At 50.0% G+C, this 6,183-nt stretch overlaps 1 protein-coding gene across 1 annotated transcript in view; it reads right to left on the bottom strand.

Moving 5' to 3' along the window:
- TAFA4 (TAFA chemokine like family member 4) overlaps window positions 1-5,438 on the bottom strand; it is a 132,679-nt gene extending 127,241 nt beyond the window's left edge. Inside the window, exon 1 of the mRNA XM_083602571.1 lies at window positions 4,992-5,438. The gene's annotated coding sequence lies outside the window, so the exon portion shown is untranslated. The remainder of the gene's footprint in view (window positions 1-4,991) is intronic.
- Between the last annotated feature and the right edge of the window lie 745 nt (window positions 5,439-6,183).

A 6,183-nucleotide genomic window follows, 5' to 3' on the forward strand; every position in this document is an offset into this window, starting at 1 on the left:
AATACAAAGTGACAAAATATAATGCATGGAATTAACTCAGCAAAACAAGAGCACCAGATCAAAGAGGAAGAGTCAGTAAAATCTGTAGAGGACCGCTGGATGTTCTGCTGGGTAAACACAAAGGCTTTCTGGGAGACACATCAGACTCTGTTGCAGGTTAACCTATCTTGGGAAGGCTTTCCACATTGAGGATGCCATATAAACTAAGCAGGACCTCTTTGATCACTATCTGCTTAACATCAAGGGACTCAGAGGTGGATCTCCAAAGATGACCGGTTAATTTGGGAGAAGGCAATCCTTTGGGATCCCATGACCTTTAGGACTTTGCTTACCATTACATAACTTTAACTGACTTAGAAGCAGTACAGAAATCCCCAGGACATACTTCCATGTAAATGGGACTGAATTGCCAGATACATATTTTTGTTTGGGGGGGAACCGTATGGTGCTGGGAATGGCCCTAAGAACTTGTTCTCAGACTGAGATGTTCTCTGTTCGCTTGTCACAATTACAGGGAGTGGAACAAAACCACCAAATGCATATTGCAATATGGCTTTGGCCAGGGCGTGGTTTCCGAAACACCTGATTGGCTGGCGATGATGTCAAGCGCATGCTCAGTCTCTAGTGGATGCAGTTTCAACATCACTCATCCTCAAGGAAAGTGTTAGCATAGGAGTTTCTGCCATAAGTAGCAGGATCTTAACCAACATGTGGGAACGAGAAGGGCAGTTTTTCAAACCTCATTTTCAAAGCTGAACTGGTGCTTTGCTAAGAGGGCCACTTGTAAAAGCATCTTTCTTTCCAGAAATCTCATTGGGGGGAGGTGTTGTTTCTGAAAATTCAACTGTTCCAGAAATCTTGACATTCAGCACCTGAAGCTAGTTCATGTTGCAACAAGAGGTTTGTATAATTTCAATTTTTCTAGCAAGGGTAACAGTGCACTTCTCACGATGCAGAATGGAGTATACTTATAGTATACTTACTTTCTGTATAAACAAAATAATATCTAAATTGGATTCTTTCAAGCACATTGGCCTATGTGTAAAAGTGGGGCCTGGTCCATTAGGGCAAATGAGGCACTGCCCCACCAAACCTCAGCTGCCTGTCTTCTTACTTAGGCTCAGTTACAGCAAGGAAAAGGATGAGGACAAAACTGGAATTCGTTGGCCTTGCCTCTCATTGGCTCCGGTTCCGCCTACTGTTGTCCTCCCTGAATTCTGCTCCACTAGTCTCAATGGGCATCAACCACCACTGCTTTTACATGGCGGTGACAAAACAAGGCTACTCCAAATAGAAAATGATAAAACTCAAGATTCTAAGTATATTTTTTGAATACTAAAATGAATTGCCGCAATATTTTTTTTTCCATACAAAGACCAGACAGACTGCAAACACCCAGATGGTCACTGTGTTGCTGTCCTTAATTACACTTAATACTATCATCATAAATATAAGTCGCCACAATGGACCCACTCGTATTGTTCCCTGGGCTGAGGGGTAACTGTTTCCTCTCTTGAATGATTTGTTGAGAGAGAGAGAAGAATACCCTTTCATGGGTCTCTATATACACAGGTTTACCAGAAGACTACAGCATATCAGTAAAACATTATGCTCTTATTTTAAAAAAAACAACAAAAACAAATGAATTCAGTTACTTCCCATCAAAACATGCAAAGGGGGGGGGGGTGGAGAGAATGCCAGCTACGCAAATACAACTTGTGCCAGGGAAAATGTATGTCAAAGCAATTTGAAAACACATCTGTGCAAAGGTTTGCATGCAATTACTGTGTGCGCACCTTGGAATATATTGAGTGGCATACTGGGAATACGCTGTCGTGAGTTATTTATTTTTACAGCGTGTGGAATCGGGGGGGGGGGGGGGAGCAAGCAGCCCACAACATCTCAGCTGGCTACCTGAAAACTAAGGAGTATGATGGACAGGAAATGCTTTCCTAGCCACAGACACCTGCACTTACTGTTAAGCAAAGGACACCACACAGTTAATGTTAATGTCAGGGTACCGGACTGCTAATACAAAAGTGAGGACTGATCAGGTCTATATATATCTGTGGCTTGGACTTTCTAGCAATTAGTTTGATACGCTGCCCTGATTTACACATACACTCTCTCACCCTCTCTTGTCTCCCAACACTTCCACTGCTCCAGCTAGATAGCTCACTATGTTAAATTGGGCTTACTCACAGGTAAGTATGCATAAGATTGCCGTTTTAAGTCATTCTACTCCCACCATAGGATAAGCTTCCAGGGTTGCAATACACAGTTTGCAAATAATGCCAACGGATGCATGCAGAATTTATTTCACGCAGGCCAGGTAGCAAGCAGGCTTTAGTGGCGTGATGACATCAGTCACTGTCACAATAAACTGGGGCTAGTGGTTCCAGATGCTCCTTATGTTAAGGGAAGTTGTCCCTTAATACATATCTTTGCAGCAACACAGTACAATTTGTCTCGCTCCCCCTCGAGAAAAAACGTTCCTATGGTTTTGATGTGCACACACCTCAAAAGTTGCCCGGTTGGGTGGGTGGGTTTTATTCTGTTTTTCAGCTGTGATTAACTTACACAATGGAAAGACTAAACGGGAAGAAGGATTCTGTCTCCGCACCCACACAGATGGGAACTCTCCACTCACCTCCATCTCATGTACAGTACTTCATTTCTAAAACGATCTGCTGTTAAAGCACAGTTCTTCGTCCGCCGATAAAATGAATGAACACGCACTTTATCTCCTGCGATCAGCCATATTAACCACGCTTGGCTGGGGCTGTCTGCGGATAAAGGAGTATAACAGCAGGAGACCCACTTCGTGCGCTGCAGGCGGCGAAAGGAGAATCCAAAAAAAGTTTTATTTCACTCTTTCCGGGGGGGGGAGTCTTTGCCTCTCGACGCACCTCCTTCACACCTCCACTTACCCTGGATAGGTTTCAGGTTTCAGGCAAAAAATGAGACCGTATGCGGCGGTAGAAGGAGGGAAAGGTGACAGCGGATGGGAAGAGAAGAGCCTGCCGGTTACTCCGCACCCCGATCTCGACCAACAAGAGAGGACACATCATCCATCTTTCTGTCTCTCTCGCTGATGGATCCTCACTCCTTTACAGGCTTGCCACGCTTCGCCGCTGAGCGGACAAAAGAGACTTTATTTTACACCCCCGTCTCGAGCAGACTAGGAACTGCACAAGGGAGGTGGCAGCGAAGATAGGTATTTTTGCCCGCGCGCAAACACGATCGCGCTTTTTCGGAAGTGCTGCGCTCGAGAACATTTCCCCAGGCCCCTCCAGAAGGCGCTCGCACTCTGCGTAAACTGGAAACACCTTAGCTCATCATTCCGGCCGCGCGTGGGAGGGCCGGTAATGGTTCTGCGCGATCAAGTGCACTCTGCACATGCTCCGGGTCTCACCGCTCCGATCTAGTGCAATGCGGCGCGTTGGCTTTCCAAACAGACTGAGCTCCGCACGTTAAACCCTTCCTACGACAGAAGAGGCGCTGGCCAGCCAGGACTTGGCTGGGCATCACAGTTAGCCAGCCACATGGCTCCCAGAGAGCCGAGGCACAAACGCTCTCCCGGCCTCCCAGTGCCCATGGGCAGCTGCGCGGCCAGGCTCTCCCACAAAGCGGTCCATTTCAGCTGTGGCTGACTCCGCCAGCTTCTGCTCTCCAGCAACTATTCCAAGCTCATCGATTTAAAAACAACCCCCACGGCTTCCTACATCTGGCCCCAGAATCCAACAGAACACAACCCCCCCCCACACACACACACAGAGAGAGAGAGAGAGAGAGAGAGAGAGAGAGAGAGAGAGAGAGGTAGCTTCCAGTCACACCTGCCCACAAACAACTATCCAATCCCCTAGGAGGGATTGCTATTTTACGCGCGCTCTTGCCTGGAGAGCAAGTGCCACTGAACTTTGTGGAATTAACTTCTGAATGAAGCTTTGTCTCCAAATGTGCCATCCGACAGAGTACTGGTCCCCCAAACTAACCAAGTCTGCCGGCGCTCCGGCATTTAATCCTCTCAAACCTCTGGAATCTAGAGAGGGAAAACAACGGATACAGAGCAACCATGTGCGTGCTTCCTCGGAAATACGTGACATGTCTCACCCTTTTCAATAGGGCTTACTCCCAGGTAAGTACGTGTGTGTGTGCGCGCGCTCACAATATTACAGTATCAATATAGGTCAAGTTTACAGCGCTCTACCTGATGGGCAGACGGTCATGCTTACCCAAAACGTAAGAGTTGCTCGCATCCCCTTGCTTGGAAGACTAGTTTGAGCGCTCCCACGACTCAAAAAACCGACAAAAGTTCCCTCTTTTTACGCCCAAGCGCAAATAGCGATGCCGTCGGGGCAGAAGTCCAGAGCCCCACGTAGTGGAAGGCCTGCAAGTGTAGCAGGGCATTTTGAAGTATGCGACGTATTCACATAACCATCTAAACAGGGGTGGGGGAAAAAAACCCCTTTCAGTCCAGAGTCTGATCACCTAAGGGCGCCACTCCACGGCCTCCCCCCCCCCCCCCCGCGCGCATACACGTTTGCTGCTGGTGCTTTCCAGCTCGCATCACGCGCGCTTCACTTCCTCACCGCTCGCTCCCCACGGCACGAGCGTGGATTCGAATCGCCACTTTCTCGGCACCTAAGGATCGGGAAGAAGCAGGTTGCGTAGCGGACCTGGTTGTGGGAAGCGGGAAACTGAGCGGAAGGCGATCTCTCTGTCACCGGCTCCGTCCGATCTTTTCTCCAGCCCTGGGACAGCATCGCCGGAACTGCTCCCTGCACAGGTTACGCCGAGCAAGACAACCAACGGCCGGCTGCACTGCACAGCCCCACCACCACCAAAGATAGATAGATAGATAGATAGATAGATAGATAGATAGATAGATAGATACCCCGGAGATTGGCGCTCGCTTTCCTCCCTCTGGCGGGAAGAAAAAAAGCTCCTTCCTCGTGCGCCCTAGAGAGCGCAGCGTCGGCAAACCTTACCTGGCGCGCAGCAGCAAAGATGAGCCGGGATCTAGGCTAGCCTCTCCGCCGGAGGCAAGGCAAGCGCGCCGATCGCTCCATCCAAAGCCGCGCTCTTTCTCCAGTATTAGGAAACTGCTATGTGCCACCGGCGATGTCTCCTCACGGGGCCAGGAGACACGCAGGCAGGCAGAGCCACCTGCGCCCGCCGGGTGGAGGGGAGCTGGAATGAAAGCTGAGCCAGCAGCCAAGGCTCCGAGGAACCCGCAAGAAAGATCCGTGGAAGAGAAAGAGAAAAAAACCTCAAGCCTGGAGGGTGGGGAACGCAGGAGGGATAATGAAACCCGACGGAAAGTTCGACGGGGTCACGCGTCTTCACGAGAATCCCAGCGCGGCTCTGCTGGCAAGGGAGCGGCGGCCGGAGAGCGCCACCAGCGCGCTTTGGAAACTACCGCGAGGCTCCTTGGCTCTCCCAGCCGCCTCTCCTTCGCTTGTTTCAAGGGGCTGCGAGGCGGGCGGCCCTGATAGGGCGGCGGAGGGCGAGGGCTGCCCGCCCCCTTTCCGGGCGCTGTCACTCATCTTCCTCTACCCCACGCGGACGGCCACTTAGGCTCCTCCCCCCAAGGCGCGCCCACGTGGCTATGTCACCATGATCGCCCAGTCCGAGGGAGGGAACTGTGGGGTGAGGATCAGGCCTCGGAATGACAGTGGCTGGGACTCCTCTCTTGCTTGTGGGGTTCTGGTTGGCCACTGTGAGGACTGGACATGATGGGCCTATAGCGCTCTTCTGTTGTCAGATAAAGAAATATATAATGTTGTGAGTTTGGTTAGTCTGATGGGTTGATGCTGGAGTTACTAATCCCTGGAGTCGTGGATCCAGCAAGGGTTAAAATCTAATGGAGGATTCTGTTGTTGAACTAGTCAGGCGATTCCTTTGGCATTAATGGACATGTGGACTATTGTTACTATAACGAAAGAAGTTGCCCTGTGCCAGAGGGCACATGGGTGGTACTGAGAAAAACCTATGTGAGAGAGCTTGAGAGCAGCCAGGAGAGAGAGAGAAAGAGATGCTTGATTTCTGCTAGAATCTAAGGCTGTCACTGGGAGAAGCAAGAACTTTTGGGGTGTTGATGCTGTGAACCCCTCTATCCCAAACTCGGGTTGTATATATGTGTAAATAAACCATATGTCCTAAAGACACCACAGTCTCCGC

The sequence above is a fragment of the Podarcis filfolensis genome, assembly GCF_964270895.1.
Source record: "Podarcis filfolensis genome assembly, chromosome: 2".
Lineage (NCBI taxonomy): Eukaryota > Metazoa > Chordata > Lepidosauria > Squamata > Lacertidae > Podarcis > Podarcis filfolensis.